We start from the raw sequence: 21,898 nt of genomic DNA, 5'->3' as shown, positions 1-21,898 counted from the left end.
GGTTGGCGCAGGATAGAGCAGGGTTTAGGGCTGTTGTGCATAGGGTCGCTATGAGTCGCAAAGGACTCGACAGCACATAACAACAACAACAACAAGGAGGAGGAGATTGTTGCTCCTTCTGCAGCAGAGCATCTGGTGGATTTGAACCACGCACCTGTGGAATTGCAGTGCAGCTTCTTGCCACTAGGCCCCCAGAGCTTGCCCAGATTCCAGCTTTTAAGAACCTTCAGAGCTATTGAGAATATTGATAATATTGAGAATACATTAGAATAGCTCAGCAGAAAACAACACATTACAGCTTCCTGAAGCACTGAATTGTGACCACAGCTACAAATGCATCTAGGCTCTTGTGCCAGAATTTCAAGCTGAATCCAGAAGAGGATTTAGAATGAGAGATGTCACTGCTCATGTCAGATAGATCTAGGTTAAAAGATGAAAGATGCTAACTTGTATTTCATTGACATGCAGAGGCATTCACATGCAAGAGTCACAACAAATTAGGTATGATATTGTAAAGGATAAGAATTCTAAAATATTAGTTGTGCTCAGGTGGAATCTGGATATAGACTAAGAAGCAATCTTTGGGCTAGAATAAGGTGATATTGCAGTTTAAAATGTGTCAGGGTTTTATCTTGTTCTTATTCAATCTGTATGCCGAGCAAGTAATTCAAGACTCTAGATTACATGAAATGGTATTCAGCATCTGGAGGAGAGGAAGACTCATCAGCAACCTTTGATATGCAGATACCTTGATTGCTAAAAAATGAAGAACTGAAACACTTATTGAGGAATCTCAAAAACCATAGTTGTCAGTACGGCTTACCCCTCAAACATAAAAAAAACAAACAAATCAACAAACCCCTAAAATTCTCACAAATAGAATTTTATTTTCATTTGCATCTATAATAAATGGCAAACAGAAATAGAAAATGGAAACTCAAATAATCAAAAATATAATAGGGAAATCTTTGATGCTACTATTTACATATCTTAGGCAATAATTCTGTTGAGGACTTTTCGTTCATAGGGTCACTATGACTCCACGGCATTTAACAACAACAACATGCAACAATTACGTCTACAGAACAAAATCTGACAATAAATTTAGATGCTGTCAATGCTCTATAAATATGGCTTATTACAGTGCAAACTGTAAATATTTCCCATTTTTCAGAGAAATTGCTTTACAGAAGAAAACTATTTCTATTATCTAAGATAAGGTCATGATCATCAGATGCTATGGGGATATTTCTGGAAGATTTAACAATGTCTCATGAAAAAGATCCAATCGCCCATGCTTACAAAAGGAATTATTTTTGTCATTGTTTAAAAAAAAAAACCAAACACAACTTAAGCCTTCATCTGAGATGTTAAAAAATAATGATCATACAGCTATTTCTCTGAAATTGGTTATTTCTGTTAAAGTTGGAGCTATGTTCCTTTAAGTGAAGCCATGATAAAAAAAAAAGGTACATGATTCTTCTTTTTCACTTAAAGCATTTTTAAGACCAAATAACAAATTAAATAAAATTTTGACATGTTTGTAAGGAATTCTGAAATTCATGCAAGTTAATTTTCTTTTTATCACCTTCATGCTTGCAGAGATTATAATGGAAACTTTGCAGTGGAAAAATTGGAGTCAGAAGAATTTTACAGGAATCGTAAGCTAAACTGCTAACTAGCTGGGTGACTTTTGGCAAGGTAATTCACCTCGTATAACTTCAATTTTCTCAAGCGTCACTTGACACTTATACTACCAATGCTAGAGTGTGCTGGTAAGAAAGAAATAATAATTTAAAAGCAACAAATAAACCCCAAAGCACTCTGCAAATGTAAAGCATAATAAACAGGGAATTAAATGGCTGGTTTGCTCAGTTCCAATCTTAAGGCTTTAATTTGTTTGTTTACAATGATGAAAACATAGCTTTGCAATCACCCAAGCTGCAGTTTGGAAACTGACTTTTTGCCTGAGCAGAACTCAGTTATAAATATCTGTCTCTGGATCTGACATTCAATTCTGAGATAAATCGAACACACATCAGAATTTTAATCTGGCACCCAAGAGCTAAAACTTTGAAAAGTAGCTAAAACATTTTTTAAATAATAAAAAAAGCAACCTCCTAATCTCAAGTGATTTTTTTAATTCAAGCTCTGATTATTCAACACAGAAAATACATCTTCAGCTAGAAATTCATTTTTGAAAATTCCTACCCAAACAGCTCTATATAATCTTGTGAAAATTTATCTGTATTTCATGAGAATGTATCTGTATTTTAAGAGAAAAATAAAACACTAAAATGGTTTTCTTATCATTTTTAAATCAAGCATAAACTTCTTTAAAGGGAATAAAATTATATATTACATAATATTTTCAATATGATTCAGCAAATGATAAAGTAATAGGCATAAATAAGAGATTTATGGCTCTGCATTAAAAACCAACTATTTTGATAGTTACTGTTTTTTGACCATTAAAAATCACACTCATTAAACTATTCATTTCCTTCCAATGAATTTCAAGGAAGATTCCTGTTTGTAATTGAAGCTGAAGAAATCTGCTTCTTTGCTTTGAAACTTACAAGCCACGTTAAGGAGTTCACATGAAAGGTAAACCTATATTCACTTGTAAAAATTTAAAACTAAGATCTATATAATATTTTTACCTCTAAACTTTGCAACTGTTTCTTATTTTTCTCCTTCCAGTTTAATCCTGCCTGTAGCCACCAGTTATATTTCTTAACCATCAATCTGGTCATAAGCAATGGGTCCCTTCGGTTGGTACCTTGGTGAGGAAGAGAGGAAGGAAGGTTTAGTTCTGAAAACTGTCAGGAGTTCTTCAACTTTTTTTATTACCTAGGTTATAATAAAAATTTACCAATTTTACAAAATTGTCATCTTCAAAATTGGTATTGTTCACACGGGGATTCTTGCAAAGTCTTCACATTCTATTTGGTTGTTAAATCACCAAAGTCTGTTTTAATCCAGAATCACGCTTCCTTCCATTGACCCTTTCCATACCACTAACAAGGGATTTCTATCACAGGAGAAACTGTCTCTTTCTTTGAATTAATTATTTTTATTGTAGGAGTATGCAATGAGGGTTGCAGAGTGGATTATATTTGGGGGTAGGGGGTGGGGTTTGGGGAGGTGTGGGGGGATTGTGTACCAATGTGGGAGTTTTTTTTCGCTTTTCAAGGTGAAACGGGGGGGGCGGGGGTTTGTTTGTGCGGGGAGAAGGGTGCAACAATGAATGAATGGAATTCCAAAATCTCTGTAGATGTTCGTTGAAATGAAAAATAAACAAACTAAACTAAAAAAAATATTCCTTTCTCTTTCCTTCTTTTATTATAACTGTGATTTGAGTCAAAATTTATAGAGTAAGCTAGTTTTCCATGTAACTGTTCATACACATTTTGTTATATATTGCTGACATGAATTATAATCCTCACATGGCAACAGCTCTTCCTCCCTTCCTCCTGTGGTTCTCATTTTCATTCATCCTTCAATCCTATCTCCTCCTACCTTCTGAAATTTATCTTCCAGCAGATGGTGTCCTCCATATGCTGTACAGTTGATTGTTATAAAGAATGAACATCTCCCTAATTTTATTGCTCACCGTTTTGTTGTTGTTAGCTGCCACACGGGTCATAGCGACCCAACGAACAAAAGATCTGAATCCTCTTCTGTCCCGTGCCATTCTCACACTCTTGACACACAAGAGCCCACTGCAGCAGTCACTGTGTCAATGCACCTGGTTGAAGATCTTCCTCTCCTTCACTGACCTTCCACCCTTCCCAATATTATGTCTTTCTCCAAGGAACAGGCCCTCTAGCAACACGTCCCAAAGTATGTGAGGCAAAGCTTCATCATTCTTGCCTCCAAAGAGCACTCCAGCTGCATCATCTCCAAGACACATATCTGTTCATTCTCTTGGCCATTCATGGGATGTTCAGTGCTTTTCTCCAACATCACAGCTCAAAGGCATCAATTCTTTTTCTGACATCATTATTCACTGTCCAGGTCTCGGATGCATAGCTAGTAATCAGAAAGACTATGGCCTGAATCAGATGTACCTTAGTCCTCAAATGGACATTAGTACTCCTCAATAATTTGAGAATGTCCCTAACTGCAGATTTTTCTAGTGCCATGTGTCTCCTTACTTCCTGACTGCTTGTACCTAGGGTGTTGATTGTACATCCAGGCAAGATAAAGCTGTTGACAGTTTCAATCTCCTCTTTATCCATCATGACACTGCCTATTTGTCCAGTAGTAAGAATCTTTGTTTGTTTGTTCTTTTGACATTGATATGCAATCCATACTGAAGGCTGCATTCCTTGAACTTCTGCAACAAGTGCTTCAAGTCCTCACTTTCAGAAAATAAGGAAGGTTGTGTCATCTGTGTCATGCAGGTTATTGATAAGTCTCCCTCCACTCCTGATGCCACACTCCTCTTCATAGAGTCCAGCTTCTTGGATAATTTACTCACTGTACAGATTGAACAGGTATGTTGGAAGAGTATAACCCTGACATACTCCCTTCCCAATTCTAAACCATGCAGTGTTCCCCTTCTCCATTTGCACAAAAGCCTCGGGATCCAGGTAGAGGCACTGCATGAGCACAATCAAGTGCTCTGGGATTCTCATTCTTCTAAATGTCAGCCACAGCTTGTCATGATCAATAACGCTTTTTTTTTCTTTCCTCACCTTTTTGTCCAATAGTTTGTTTAGTTGGAAGTTGCACCACAGGATGAGTTTAGTTCCAAGCCGGAAGGGTGATTACGGTCCATATAACATCCATTTCTTGCTTGATGCCTATTTCTTGCTTGTGTTTTTTCATATATTAACTAATTTGATCTCAAAGTATCGTCAGGAGGCATGTGGCAAGAGGTCTTTGTCTACCAAAAGTTTCTTTTTCTCCACAATCATATAGAATTCTCTTTGAGAACCAGTTGCAGAAGCCTTACCAATGGGTGATCATCTCTGTGTCCAGATGGACCAAAGCTGGTTAGAAAGCATTTCAATACTAAAGCTCAGTCCCAATGATAAAGGCTCCCAGTAACTACCATTCACCTAGAAATGCATCTTCAGCAAGGTGATCTGAACAATTTGCGCATATACTTATTTCCCTAAGACAAAGCTCCTTTTCTGTACTAAGACACAACGTCATTTTTCTTTTCTAGCCGATCCCATGGGTGCTGCAGAGATGTTTATCTTCACCCTATTACACAATATAACTCGACAGCAAAGAAAAACCTGCCTTGTTCACCTTTAGATCTCCAGGGCTTAGCAACAAACCAAACCAAAACAAACCAAACTCACTACTGACAAGCCAATTCTAATGCATGTGATCCTCCCATCAGGTTTCCAAGGCTGTCAATCCCTAAGAGAGCAGAATGCCACATCTTTTTTCTGGGGAGCTGCTGGTGGATTTCAACCTCTGATCTTTCAGTTAGCAACTCAATGTATAATTCACTATTCCACAGGGATTCTTAGGACAGGGTTGGGCATAATGCATTACAAATAATGACAAGAAATGAGTCAATGACACATCCCACCTTTAGAATATGTTTTGAATGGTGGGAATATAATTTATCTGCAAGGAAGCCCTCAAACACACCCACACATGATGACACTACTAGAGGAAATGAGAAAGGGAAAGTGACGATTCAAGAAATTATACAAAGGGAAGAACAGGGAGTAAGAGGCTGGGAGCAACTTTTATAATTTCAAGCAAGAAATTTCTCTGGAATATTAAAAAAGAAAGCAAACAAAAGAATAGTTCCTAAGAGGTCCTGAATCCATCCCTGTGCCTTATATAGGAACGTTTCTAATTAGCAGGGAAACCATTTTTTCTGTGTGTTACAGTGGCTGGAATAAAACAATCCACATCAATGTTTAACGATCTCCATTGTTCAGACAGTCAAGCCAAAATCCTTTACACTTCAGCCTAAGCACATTTTTTTTTGTCATGAGAGGTGAGCATCTGGCAGATCTCTTTATATACACTGAGACCCTCCAAATATGCACTGCTTATTCCAATCTTTAAAATATTCGGCCCTCTTCACACCCTTCCTTATGCATCCTGCTGGGAATGTTCCTTTATGTAATTCATCATTTTAAATCATCCAATTTTTGTTGCATTCTTTAACTACACTTCTCCCCAAACCCATCCAGCTAATGTCTCTAGTTCACTTTACAACATTAATCCTTCACTTCTCAAATTGACATTCTGCTTTCCACATCTTTAGTGGGAAGTTTTATTATGGACAATAATCTCTCTTACATTTCACCGCTTGTTTCCAATAGCCCAATGATAAAAATGAAAGCCGTCCCAATCAAAATCAACAAACCAACCATAAACCAGTCTCCCTATGTATTTGGAAAATTTGCCTTCCTAGAGATGTGTTGAATTTTTAGCACAAATTAAACCTTAAAAAACAATCACCAAATTTTTCTATAAGCATTCTATGAGTGTACTCTGCTATCTTGTAACCCTCTGATATTTTCTACTTGTTTTGAAGTGGAATAATTGTTATTCCAACAACTGAATTTGCAAGTTACAAATATGAGAAAACTTTCTGGAAAGCGAATTGATAGGTCCCAGAAAGAAGAGCCTAACAAAAGCATGGTCTCCTATACTCCTAATAAAGCTATGCTAATCAACTTCCATTTGCTGCTACCCAAAATACTTGACAAATAAAACTTTTTAGTAAACAAAGCTAAAAATGCATTTCCTCCCACCCCCCAATCATTGCAACTAACAATAAACAATAATAACAGCAACATAAGAGCTACCCTGATTTAGTGCTTGGGGTCCTTGACCAAAGTAGTTCATGAGCTCAGATACTAACTGAATGGTTTGAATTGTTCACCTTCTCAGCGCTGCCTTGGAGGAAAGATTTCACCATCTTCTTATAAACAACAGGCCAATGAAAACTCAATAAGCCACAGTTCTGCTCTGACACACTGGGGTTGCCATGAGTCAGAAAGGACTCAATGGCAACTGCTCAACATAGGACTTACTCCATATCAAGAAGTACTGTAAAATGTGAAAATATAACACTAAAATTAATTTTCCCCCCTTAGAACTCATCCAATCTTTGAATTCCATTATGAGGAAGATATTTTATAACCCTGGTCTAACAAATGCAGAAATTGAGTCCCAGGGAGTATTAACAACTGGCCCAAAGATTGACCTAACCAGCACTAATGGTTAAATATTTGGCTGCTAACCAAAAGTTTGGCTGTTTAACGCATCCCGCCCCTCTCGCCCCCCGGGGTTGAGAGAGAGACAGAGAGAGAGAGACAGATGGTCATCTGTTTCTGTAAAACTTTCTCTGAGTTGAAAAATCAACATCACCTAAATTTATAAAGGCAGACTGACACATAGATAATTGAAACAGAGACAAAGAAGCTAAAACATTTACAAACCCTTGTAGCGCAGGGACTAAGCACTCAGCTGTTAACTGGAAGGTCAATGGTTTGAATTCTGTGAAAGGAAGATGTGCCAATTGGCCTTCATAAATTTTCGTCTTGGAAACTGTACGGACCAGGTTTATTCTGTTTCATTAGAAGTCAGCATCATCAGCTGGACATAAAACAACAACAAAAGTCTCGAATTCTTCCACTGAGATTTCAAGTCACAGAATCTGACTCCAGAGTCTGCATTCATAATCATTATTTATCCAGTAAATGATTCCAAAGACTCATCTTTGTCCCCTTAGGTAATACTTCCTTAGTAAATAATGAACCTTTCTGAGAAAATATGTCATCTTATCTCACAAAAACTAGGAAGAAAATCAACATGAAACTACTTTGAATATATGTTTTCATTATGTCTGTAATAAGTTTCTGAAAGCATTTTTACTACCACATGTGTGTATGCCTGATAGTTGAATAAATATATTCTTAAATGTGAAAAAATAATTTCTTAATATAAACATCATCTGTCTCTATGAAATTATTTTTTAAAACTTCAGATAATATTTAGACAAACATTTTATTGTAATTAATGGAATAGTTGAGAGGTGGAAATAAAAATTTTGTGAGATTTATAAACTGTGTCTGATATTTTATACATTATTGGCACTGAACCATGACTAAAATACATTTTCAACACCTCAGTGGGTAGAACAATCAATTGGTAAATATCAACCAATATTTACTGAGGGCAAAGCCCTTGGCAAGATTCTATGGAGGAGGAAAGGACAACAATTATACTACAGAGAAAATCAGTTTCCATTATCAAAATATGTAGCTAGTAATACAGCATTTGATAAGAACACAATGTCTACATTTACTGGGCTCTGTTGATTCAAGAAGAGAATCATTCAGGTTATGCCTCCTAATAAAAGTTGATGATAAGGCTATATTTGGAAATAAGAAAGAGAAGTATTTTTGCCACACAATAAGACTTCCCAGAAACCCATGAACCATTTAACTCAAATATAAGGAGACAAAAATAAATTTAAAAACTGGAAAGCAATAGGAGAAGCTATGTAGTTGTTGTTGTTATTGTTGTTATGTGCTGTTGAGTCGATTCATAGCAACCCTATGAACAGATCTGAAGTTTGTCATATCCTAATCCAGTCTATAGTGATTGGTTTTCCATTGCAAGTTTGCTTATTCCTATTCTGATTAATAATCTGATTGTCTTTCTCATTGGCCTCTATTTCCTTTTTTAACTGCTCCACACTCGCCCAGAAAAAGGATCTCATCTATAAAGTTTGTCACCACTATCTTTACTAGCTTGAGCTTTCCCACCAAGACTACCTGAAGACAGATAGAAGATGCATCCAGAAGGAAGAAAGGCCTCTTTGTTTGACCTCCACTGCCATCTGTCAAATTGGTTCTACTCAGAGAAATTCTCCACTAAGTTTCCAAAACTGTAATTCTTAACACAGTGAGATTGTCTATTTTTCTATTGCAGAGTGGATAGTGGATTTGAATCCCTTATCTTTCATTTAACAGCAAAGCACATAATCAGCTACACTACCAGTCCTCTAAATTTTCTTAAACCATAAAGTCACTTCAACATCTGAGAGACTCCTAGGTTCACGTGTAATTAAGAAATACATTATTATCGTTAGAAGCTATTGAGTTGCCTCTGCTATCTACAGCTATATCTATCAGAACTAAAGTGTGTGTGTGTGTGTGTGTGTGTGTGTGGTGGGGAGGTGAAACCCTGCCTGGCCCTCTGCAATCCTCATAAAATTTGTGCTATGCTTAAGCTATGCTTAAACCTATTATTGTAGTCACTGAGTCAATCTATTTCACTGAGTGTCTTCCTCTCCTTCACTAACCCTCTCTTGTACGTATAAACATGGTATCCTTCTCCAAGAACTAGACCCTCCCGATAACATTCTCAAATCATGTGAAATGAAGTCTCACTATCCTTGTAACTAAGGAGCATGCTAACTGTATTTCTTCTCATACTTGTTTGTTCCCAAGTAGTCCATGATGTATTCAATACTCTTCACTAGCACTGCATTTCAAAGACCTTGATTCTTCTTTGGTCTTCCTCATACTAGAGCCTTCAGTATTGATTACACCTCAGCATCAAGAAAGCAACAGTACTCATAACTGGACCAATAAGCAACATCATGATCAATGGAGAAAACACAGAAGTTATCAAAGATTACATTTTACTCAGATTGACAATGAACATCCATGGATGCAGCACTCAAGAAATCAAATGACACACTGAATTGGGCAAATCTGCTATCAAGGGCCTTTTTAAAGTGATAAAGAGCAAACTTGTCATTGTAAAGATTAAGGTGTACCCTACCCACACATGCTATTTTCAATTGTTTCATAGGCAAGTATAAGCTGGACATTGAATAAAGAAGACCGAAGAAATATTAATGCATGTTACAAGTACAGCAATTTAAATATGAGTATGATTGCCTCAACATATTCCTTAGACCTACCTTCTTTAATAAGACAAGCACAATGTATTGAATTTAGGATATAACATAGTATACATGTTTTTACAAGCTATAGGCATCTAGATGGTACAACTGTGCAAGAAGAGAGGTAGAGTCTGAGGAGGGAAGGCTGAAAGATGAGCTCCATTTACAAAGAAGCATGGATGACAAGCTTAGAACCAAAGGAGATGAATGGGGGATGTCTTTCCCAGTCTTTCCATCTTTGGGGACCTGGGAGCCCCACCATGCTCTGAACGTGTGTGCTTGGTGTTAAGTGTCTACTGGTCACTAGCAGATATTAGCTTGATTTTCTTTCCCTCAGGCCCTTGCCCCTGCCTTGTTGAACAAAAAAAGAGAACTTCTGATTTCATTTTCTATTTGTTTTGTGTCACTGTAGGCATTGTGTCATTGTGTCACATGTATAGAGCAGAACTCATTCTTTTACACACATCTAAAAGAAAAGCCCCAATCTATCCTTGACTGGAGGTCTGACCTTTATGTGGGGTCCCTGGTTGAAAATGTATAGTCATCTTCATACTTTCCTCTTTGATGTCACTTTCTCCAGATGATAAGTCTCCCTCAACTCTGGTTTACTCAAAAACATAGACATTCCTGTTATAGTTATTATGGCCCATGACTTAGTCAGATAGTTATTAACTGTCCTGTTCACCTACTTACACTTTTTTATTACTTATTGGCTGTGGAGGTGGGAAAGGAATGCACTGGCTCCTTACCAAAACAGAACGGCTGTCACCCTAGAAGCCTTAGAACTCTTCCTACAAGTCCAGGTGCTTTCTCTGGAACCTTCTGTGCCACAGTGGGTAAGATGGGGTACTTTATTTATACTAAACAAACATTTAGGTTATTTATATTAAGCAATATAAAAATTCCTGAATCAAATCACAACCTTGAAAAATTATGAAATATTAATTATTACTTGCTCAGTCAAATTTCTTCAATGTATCTTTCCCCCTCTGTTTATCCTAGGATTAATCAAGTGGGAGAAATATGGGCAATCTCCTCCCATGCAATTAACTGTTTCTGAAAACCCACTGGAGGGTCAGCTATAGGTCGAATGTCAACTCAGCAACAAACAAGAAAAACAGGATAAAAAATGATATATATAAAAAGAGAGCCCTCGTGGCCTACTGGTAAGGATCTGCACTGCCATCCCAAGGCACATGGTTCAAATACACCAGCTACTCTGTGGGAGAAAAAAATTATAACCTCCTCTGATGCAATTAAACCACCTCTGAAAATGGAGGGTCAGCTATCTATCACTAGGTTACAACTAGATGGTATGCAACACAGTAAAATTTAAAAAAATATATTGTTTACCGTGGGTTTAAGAAACACTTTGGGAATTTAATCAAGAGTTTTTTAAAAGCATGATGCTATCTAAGGAGAAGCAGTAACAACAGTAATATTTGTTGTTGGCCATCAAGTTAGATCTAATTCATAGATGACTGTCTAGTGGGTTTTCAGAGGCAGTAATCACATGGAAGGAGACTGTTCATCTTTCTCCCACAGAGCAGCTGGTGGGTTCAAATGTGTGACTTTAGACTGGTAGCAAAGTTCCTTGCCACTGTGATCTCCAAGTTCCCTAAGTAATACTAGTCTGTTGTTATGTGCTTTTGAGTCGCCAGAGACGCACAGCAACCCTCTGTACAACAGTGCTGAAGCCTGCTCTGTCCTGAACCGGTCTGACTCCAACACATCCTATTACTCCAGTTAGAGTGTCAGTCCGTCTCATCTACAGTCTTCCTCTCCTTCGCAGTCCCACCACCCTTCCAAGAATTATATCCTTCTCCAAGGATCAGTCCCTCCTGGCCACATGCCCAAAGTATGTAGACACATATTATTGAATGGAATTAATTTGAGTAAAATGCTGTGAAATGGCTCAGAAAGAAAGAAGCAGACAATCCAATGTCTTCCCATTCGCCTAGAGGCTACCTTGGGCTATAGAATAAGATTGGAGTGACTCTGTGGCTTCAAGATGAGGTCCCAACAGGTCTATCCACTTTCACTTTCTGCTCTTAAATAGAGTCACCATGCTGTGAGAAGCTCATGCCATACAGAGGTAATATGAAACAGTACCAAGGTGTAATGTCTGCCAGCCAACACAAGAACAAGCCCGTAGACATGGAATAAGCCATGGGAATGTAAAGTTTTACTGAGATAGCTATGTCCCTACCCATCATCACATTCTCAGTTGATCCTAGTAAATTCACAGGACCTTAAGTTATAAAAAAGTTGTTGTTGTTGTAGTTGTTGTTGTTAAGTGCCATTGAGTCGTAGGTGGCTCATAGTGACCCTATTAGCGAAAGACCTCAACAGGATAATAAAGTAATCATTGTTTTAAGCTGATTCTTATTTGTTATACTGATTCTTATTTGTTTTCCCACAGCAATTGATAATAAAACTACTCATAAAACTGGGTTAGTGTAGGTATTTCTTAAGCTAGGTACCCATTAATCTACGCTAAAATTTAACAAAATATATCTATCTATCTATCTATCTATCTATCTATCTATCTATCTATCTATCATCTATCTAATCTATCTATCTATCTATCTATCTATCTATCTATCTATCTATGTATTTATGTGTATCTTTCCTTCTAAGTAAAGGAATTCTAGCGGCCTAGTCTGTACCATGTAGCACTGCTAACCAAAAGGCCAAATGTCTCCATGGACTGAAGTCTACCAGCAGCTCCTCAGAGAAACATGGACCATCTCATTCCACTAAGGTTTACAGTCTCACAATCCTGATAGATGATAACTAAGAGGAAGAGTCAAGTCAGTGGCAAGCAATGAGTGTGGGTGAGTCCCTTCCACGTGAGGTCTCAAGACTATGAACAAAAGGAGAAGAAAATAAGGAAAAGTAATTGAATTTACAATGGGCATGACTAAAGTATAATGAACTAGAAAAATTCAGAAGCCTATAATTTTTGGCAAGCTCTACTCTTCATACACCTGAATCAAGTTATAAAGGCTTACTATTCCAAAACAATAAATGGATAATTTAATGTCAAAATTTCTATACTATACTGCCAGACCATTCTGATAATTAAAAGGAAAGAAAGAAGTGAAACAAGGGAAAGAGTCAAAGGTAGATAAACTATTTTATGACTGCTATTTTAAACTATTTTAAGATTTCTATTTAAAATTAAGGAAAAAATAACTATATCTGATAAAGATGAGTAAGAAGGAGGTATTTGCCCTGCTACACTGTACCATACCCTGCAAGGAAGGCTGTGTAATAATGTGAATCCTGGAGCCAGTGTGCCTGGGTTTCATTCAGACTGACAGCATAGTTTGAATTCCACCTAACTGTATTCGTGACATTGGACAAGTCATTTTGCTTCATCATCTGCATGTATCTCAGTCTCTTTGTTTATAAAAGGGAAGTAATGAACTTTTTTTCATAGGACCTTGAAAAAGAATGAGTCCAAACATAAAATGCTCATGGAATGATGCCTGGTTTTCTTTCACAATAGACCTATGTAAGGGTTAGTGTCTGTTGTATCTACTCTTCTCTACCTCTGCCTCTTTCTTCTTTTTCCTCCTTCTGCTATCAGAAAGCAAGCAATGTGGTGGTCTAGGGGTAAGACGTTGCACTGAAATCCTAAAGGCATGCAGCTTGCATGCTCCACCTGCTCTACAGAATGATGGGCAAACTCCACGAAATTTATTGCCTCTGAAAACTCACTGGAAGGTCAGCTATCAGTCCCTTTCAACTCAATAGTGCACAAGAACTACTTTTATAAAAGCATATTAATGAAGGCAATGCTATTTTAGATCTTGAATAGAGAAAGAAGCCCCTAAAATTAGAGAGTTAATAGTGTTTGAACTCTCATATCACACATAAAATTCCAGAGATAATTTTGTTTGTAAAAAATAAAAGCTTCACAACATTTAGAACAAAATGGAGACTATATTTATCAGTTGCTTTACAGAACAAACATCTTAAACTATAAAAAGCACAAAACTTTATGGACATTATAAGTTTGCCTATGCAATTTTTAAGATACTATAAAAAACAAAAACCCCATTATTTCAAAAATTGAAAGACAAGTCACATACTAGGATAAGAAATTTGTCAGGATTAGCATCCAAAATATATAAAGAACTCTTACTGATCAGTAAAAAAGAAAATAATCCAATTAAAAATATGCAAGATGATTAGCTATTTATATAAGGGCAACCCAAGTGGCTGGTAACATAATTCAATAGAACTCTAAGATAATATACTCACTAAATTAGAAAAAAATAGACTATCATATGTTTAGTAATTGACTCCTTATCCTCTGCCTGAATCCGGAGCTAAAATTATTTTCTGAACAGGAAGGAACATGTGTGGGAGAATTAGGGAGATGGGGAGGGGAGAGAAGCCTCCCTAATCTCGAATATTCTTCCACCTCAAGTGTTTCAGGTGGATGACAGCCATTAACCTCTCAGTAACAAAACTGACATTTTACATAATTGAATTTTTTGAACCCCACTGGTCACATTCTGGAGACATTTTTGCCAAAACAGCAGCAGCAGCAGCAGCAGCAGCTTACAAAAGACTAAGCAGAATTATAAAAATTTCTTACATATTAAAACAGAACAGTCCTACCAGTCAGGTATGATTATCACCCCCATTTTGCCAGAGGAGTTCAAAGTCACCTAGAAGAGTCAGGGTTCAGTTCAAGGCCACATTGTCGAGCTCCTTTATTTGGCTCTTAAACACTAAATGCATGCGATTATTAAAAGATACTCAATTTCACTAGTAAGTTGTTTTTAGGTACCATCAAGTAAAATGCAACATACACAGTGACCTTGTGAACAACAGATCTGAACGGTGCCCTATCTGATATCTCGAGCCCACTCTCACAGTCACCGTACCAATCTTTCTAGGTCGGCAGTCCCCCTTCGTCTTTCTCTGATCCTCCACCTTTCTCAGAACAATGCCTTCTTCCAAGGACTTGCCCTGTCCCCAACAACATGCCCAAAGTTTGTGAGATAAAAGTTTCCTCATCCATGCTACTAGGGAGCACCTTGCTCCAAGAGAGATCTGTTCGTTCTTCTAGCAGTCCACAAGACACTCAACACTGTTTTCTAACACCAATATTCAAAGATAAAAATTGTCTTTCATCTTTATTCACTGCCCAACTTTCAGACATGTAGGAAGTAACCAAAAAGATTACGCTTTGAATCAGTCACACCTTAATCTTTATACTGACATCCTTGCTCTTTAGCACTCTGAAGAGGTCCCTGACAGTAGATTTGTCCCAAGAAATCTTTAGATTTCTTGACTGCTGTTCCCATGGGTAACCATGGGTGATGATTGTGGATACAAGTATAGTAGATTTCACTACTATGCAAGGAAATTAAAAACATAAGTGAACACTATGTGCATAACTACAAACATTCTAACGTCCAACAATAATAAACATTAAAAGGATTGGAGGAGTGAGAGCCCATATTCTTCCGGAAGGCTTATAAGTGGCTGCATATACTGGGCATTTGCTAGTCGTTGTTGTTAAATGTTCTTGATTCAACTACAAGGCCATACCAGTCCTATTAACACATGGGAACCTTGCCCTCCCGTCCTCACAATTTCCATCATGCTCAAGTTCATTGCTGCAGTCACTGTGTCAAATTACCTTATTGAAGGTTCTGCTCTTTTGTTGATCCTCTACTTTCCCAAGCATGATCTCTTTTTAACTAAGACTCACCCCTCCTAACAAATACCCAAAGTAGGTGAGACAATTCCAACTTTCTTGCCTCCAAGAAGCATTCTAGTTGCACTTCCTCTAAAACAGATTTGTTTGTGTTTTTGACAGTCCATGGTATATTTCATGGTCTTTGTCAACACTACAATTCAAAGGTATCAATCCTCCAGTCTTCCTTACTCACTGTCCAAAGCAACTCAGAGTACCATGACCTGGGTCAGGTGAAACTTAATATTGAAACTTATTTTCTTGTCCTTTAGCACTTTTAAGAGGTTCTTGATTTTCCCAATGCAACATGGAATTGATTTGTCAACTGCTGCTATCCTGACTATTGATTTTGGATCCAAATAAAATGAAATCCTTGATAATTACAATCTTTCATCCATCTATGATGATGTTGTCTATTGGTCTTCTGGTGAAGATTTTGTTTTCTTGATGTTGAGATGTAATCCATTTTGAAGCTGTAGACTTTGATCTTCTTCAGTAAATGCTTCATGCCTTTTCTCTACAAGCTAGTTTGTGTCACTTGTATAAGTCTTTGACAAGTCTTTCTACAACCCTAGTGTCATATTCTTCTTCATATATTCCATCTTCTTAGATTATTTTTCTCAGCAAAATGACTGAATAGGTACAAAGGATACAACTGTGATGCACATCTTTCCAAATTTTAAACCAGGAAGTATTTTGCTCTGTTCGAACAACTGCTTTTTGGTCTATGGATTTCACATGTTCAGGTTTCACATGAACACAATTAAATGTTCTGCGATTCCTATTCTTTGTAAAGTTACCCATAGTTATTTATAAAAAGGGTCTTAAAAATCTTCTAAGTAGCCAGAAAAGATAGATCTCCACTTGTATGTAGGGAAAGAAAGTGAAAGAAACCAAAGGCTCAGTGAAGAAATGAGTCCACAGGCCTAACTACCACGAGCTGTGGCTTTTCTAATTTGAGACTACCATTAGATTCATTTTAAAGAACTGGCTGGTAGATCGTGCGTGCCTAGAATACCCAGGGTACAATGGGAGGAATGTGTACTACCAATTTTTAAAATTTCTCAAAGAAATTTCTCTAGAGAGTTAGAGGAACCTCTAAAATTACCACCCAAACATACTCTTAGAATTGTGAGTGGAAACTCTTTCTGTTGGTTACCTTTCAGCTAAATAAGAGATTGGCTGAAATGAATAGCCCTAAGTAATGTGCTCCCTCAAAAAAATCGCTATGTAGGACCAAATGGTCAACATTTACTCAAAAGCAAACATAAGAAGGTAAGAGCGGAAGGGAAGCAAGATCAATGAAAACAAGGTGGGGAAAAAATGGAAAAAATGAGAATACTGACACACTGTGAAAACTGTAACCAATGTCATAAAACAATTTGTAAATTTATTCTTTAGATGGGAACTTTACAAATTTTAACCTAACACATAATAAAACTCTTTTTAAATGTATGAAATCCATTACTGAGAGACTAAATAAATGAATTCAATATAATCATACAGTAGAGTACTTACTCAGCAATTGAATAAATTGAATTACTTGTTTCATAATAGATAAACCTAAAAACAGTAACATCAAAGAATAAAACCAAATGATGATGGTTGAATAACATGATGAATATAATGTGAAGAATTGAGCATGATAGAATATTGAGATGATTAATTTATTTTTAAAAATATTTTTGATATTTTAATGAAAGTTTATAGAGAACTTAGATTTTATTCATTCATTGTTGCACGTTTTACTCCCTGTCCACCCCCAATCCAGCTTACTTTCTCTTTCAAAAGATGATGTATGTTTTATTACAATATATTTACATAACAAAAAGTAAGTTGAAGAATAATACCATGTGACTTCATGAATATACTTAAAAAGCATAAAAACATTTTTAAATATTATATTCATATGATGTAACATACGCCAACATGAATGGAGATGATAAATTCAAATGACAAAATTCCACATGGTTACTTTCAGAGAAAGAAAGGGGAACAAAATCAAGGACACACAAATGTATCTAATACAACTTTACAGATGTAACAAATTCTCTCAGTAAAGCTGCACTGACTTTAAAAACATAATAAAAAAAATACGGGGAAATGCTGGTTTAATAAGACTAAGTAACTGATTCCTTATCTTCTGCCTGATCTTGAGCTAACACTTTTCTAAACAGAAAGGAATGTGAGTGGGTGAATGAGGAGGTGCACGGTAGAAAGCTATTTTCTGTACTTGTATCTATAATGAAAGTTTTTCATAATAAAAATATAAACATATATGAATGTAATATAACTGAGAACATGCTAAAAATAAAGGACAAAAAAGAGGAATTTACACATACGTCATTATATTTCTTTTCAGAAAAACATTGTTTTTCAAGAGCATCTGTTATCACTTCAAGATCCTTAACTTTCCTGCATCCTGACTTCCTTTAGAAATCTAACAAAATAGTTTCAATTATAGCAATAACATTACCATTTAATATCAAACAACAAAGTAATTATACTTATGACTAACTAGAAAATAAAATTACTGGCAAAATATTTATGAAAATGTCACTAATATGTTTTTCCCAGCCTTACAAATTTCTCCCAATACAAATCAAAAGAATCAAAATAATATAGTGGAAATAAACTGAATCATTGTACACAAAAAAAAAATGCCATCACTGAAATATTTCAAGAAATATCATGTGATCAAGGGTCAAGAGTAATGAAGGAAGAAGTTCAAGCTTCACTGAAGGCACTGGCAAAAAATAAAGCCTCAAGAATCAAAGGGGTATTAACTGGCATGTTTCAACTAAGAGATGTAACCCTGGATGTGCTTTCTAGTTTATGCCAGGAAATTTGGAGGACACATACTTGGTTGACTAACTGGAAGAGATCCATATTTGTTCCCATTCATAATTAAGGTGATCAAGATTGAGATGGCTAACAGCTTTATGTTGCTTGGTTCCACAATTAACACTCTTGGCACCAGCAACTAGAAAAGTTAAAAGATGAATTGCATTGGGAAAGTCTGCTGTCAGAGACCTCTCCAAAGTACTGAGGAGCAATGACGTCAGTCTGGAGACCAAGGTGTGTCTGATCTAGGCCATAGTCTTTGCAATTACCTGCTATGCATCAGAAAGCTGGACAATGATAAAGTGTGATAGAAGATAAATTGATGCCTTTGAGCTGAGGTGTTGGAGAAGAGTACTGAATATACTATGGACTGCTAGGAGAACAAACAGATTCATCCTAGAGAGGGTGAGATCAGACTGTTCTTTGGAGGCAAGGATTCTGAAGCTTTGTCTGAAATATTTTGGATGTGTAGCAAAGAGAAAGCAGTCCTTGGAGAGGGACATCATGCTTGGGAGGGTAGAGGGACAGCACAGAAGAGGAAGACCTTAGATGAGATTAATTGATTCAGTGACTGGAGTGATGGGGTAGGTGTGTCAGAGACAACAAACAAAACTGGCCCAGGATAGAGCAGAATTTAGAGTTGTTGTACATAAGGTTGCTATGAATCTTAGGCAACACAATGGCACCTAACAACACTACCAACATCAGTAATATCACATGCAAATAAAATACTGAAGATGATTCAAAACTGACTTGAAAAGTACTTAGAAAACTAGAGGATTTCAGGCCTGATTTAGAAGAGGCCGTGGCATCAAGCATGTCACTGCTGAAGTCAGATAGATCCTATCTGGCTGAAAACAAAGAATAGTAGAAGAATGTCTATTTGTGCTTTACTGCATATGCAAAGGCATTTAACTGTGTAGATTAGAACAAATTATGACTAACACTGGGAAGAATGAGACTCTTAGAACATTTAATTGTGCTCATCTGAAACCAATACCTTGACCAAAGGGCTACTGTGCAAACAGAGTAAGGACACTACAAGGTTAAAAATTAAGTGTGTCACGGCTGTGCTCTTTCTCCACAACTATTCAATCTGTATGCTGAGCAAATTATTTGAGAAACTGGGCTTTATGAAGAAGAATATGGCATCAGGATCAAAGGAAAACTCACCAATGCCCTACATTGTGTAGATGACACAACACTGCTTGTTGAAAGTGTCTAACCAATTATGCATAACATGACTAAAATGAAAAACAGGCATCAGCACTGTGAAAAAAGTCAAAATACAAAAGCAAAGAGTTCAATCACTTCGTCTTGTTTTACAATATAATGTTAAAAATATAATTTACAATATAATGTTAAAAAATTTAATCATCTGATATCCCAAACTATTAGAGATTCATTCTCGTCCTTTTAAATAGTAGAGTGAGACTGATCATAGCCGAACTTAAAGTAAATTTCTAAGGTTGTAAATCATACAGGAAAAGATTGTCCATATCTCTACTGAGGACTGGCCTGTAAGTAAGCTCCTTACAGACGCCACCACCACAATTCCCCCATTAGAGACTGTTTTGTTGTTGCTGTTATTGTGTGTTGTAAAGTTAGAAATCACTCATAGCAGATCCATCACTGGGGTATTAGAGGCATTCAATCACAAAGGAAGAGACTGCCCATCATTTTTCTGAGGAGCATTTGGTGGATTCAAACCATGTACCTTTGGGATTGCAATGCAGCTTCTTATTACTAGGCCAGCAAAGCTTAGAAGCTGCAATCTATTAGAATAGGAGCAGAGGAAACTTGTTTGGAAAAAGGATACAACATCTGGAAGAACCAAGAAAGAAAATATTGAGGGAAATTAAAATCTGTCATGAGAATTTTTAAAAACCTAATAATCATGATTCACTTGGAACCTAAGCAAAAGGTCCAACCTATCTGAATAGCTCATAGGAATGCTACAATATTTACAATGATTCATAATTATGTTTTGAATTTGAATTGTCAAGAGGAAAAAATGACATTTCTTCAGTATAATTTGATAAAGAGGTATGGGAAAATTAACTGCAAGACACGAATTCAAAAAGTCCTCTGGAAAAATTAGGTAAGAATATTTAAAATAGGTAATAAGTGGATTTTTCCTATAAGTATTAAACATAACATGTGCCCCAATAATTAAAAGAGTGAGATATTGTCACAAAAATAGACAGTCAAATCAATGCAAAAGAATCATCTTTCAATAAACAATAGGACACAGAAATTAGTGATATTCAATAAGTGAGGACATCAGAAATCAATAAGAAATAATTTAATAAAATGATGCTAAAAGAATTGGTCAAGTATTTAGAAAATTGGCTACTTATAGACAGATACAATCATACCTCAAACCATATATCAAAATAAATTCCAGTTTAAAGATGTTTTTTAAAATGAAGAACTTTAAAATATTATTACTTAATAGAAGAAAATCTTTAAAACAAGATATGACTAAAACCAAAATAGTATTTTTTTTCTTCAAGTAAATACTTTTATTTGGAAGCAAGAGAGGCATCCACTTCCTAAACAACATGCCTCTGGAAACTCTGAACTTTGACAGAAGTCTATAGTTACAGAAAGGCTTCAGGCCTTTTGTTCAAGGGTTGCTCTGAGTTGTGCTTGACTCAAAGGCAGACCTGTCTGTCTTGGAGAAGGTAAAACCAAGTTTCTCCTTGGAGGCCAGGATTCTGAAGCTCTGCCTTAATTACTTTGGGCACATGAGAAATCGGTCCTTGGAGAAGGACATCATGTTTGGAAAGGTGGATGGACAGCCCAGGAGAGGGAGACCCTGGATGAGATGGCCTGACACAGTGACTGGGGCAATGGGGTTAGTGTGTTAGAATTAGTGAGACTGGTTCAGGACAAGGAAGGATTCAGAGCTCCTGTCCATAGGGTTGCTATGCATCGCAGACAACTCAACCAACAACATTCTACAACAGGTTTGGAAGCAGGAGTGGCATCCCCTCCCTAAACAACATGCTTCCGGAAACTCTGAACTTTTATAAATGTCAATAGTTGTAGAGGGGCTTCAGGCCTTTTGTTCACAGGGTCACTATGAGTTGTGCTTGACTTGAAGGTATGTTGTTGTTGTTCTTGTTGTTTACCATCAGGTTGGAACCAACCCATAGCTGACCCTCAAGTGGGTTTTCAGAGGCAGTTAATCATATGGGAGGAACAAGATTTCCATTTCTAGTTTAAGCACACCTTTTCACATAAAAAAAATATATATGTATATATGTACATATATACATACACACACATATATAATCATTATCATTTCTAAAAGCTATAAAATGTGTTAATATGTTTAAAGGAAATACATGAAATTTAAAATAAACAACAAAATCAGAAACACTCTTTTTTTGTGTACAATTATTTATTAATTGAAA

This window comes from Elephantulus edwardii, unplaced genomic scaffold (assembly GCF_000299155.1).
Source record: "Elephantulus edwardii isolate Elephantulus edwardi_28Jun2011 unplaced genomic scaffold, EleEdw1.0 scaffold00001, whole genome shotgun sequence".
In the NCBI taxonomy this organism is placed as follows: domain Eukaryota; kingdom Metazoa; phylum Chordata; class Mammalia; order Macroscelidea; family Macroscelididae; genus Elephantulus; species Elephantulus edwardii.
The sequence above is the reverse complement of the archived record's forward strand: the minus strand, read 5'-3'. Positions refer to the sequence as shown.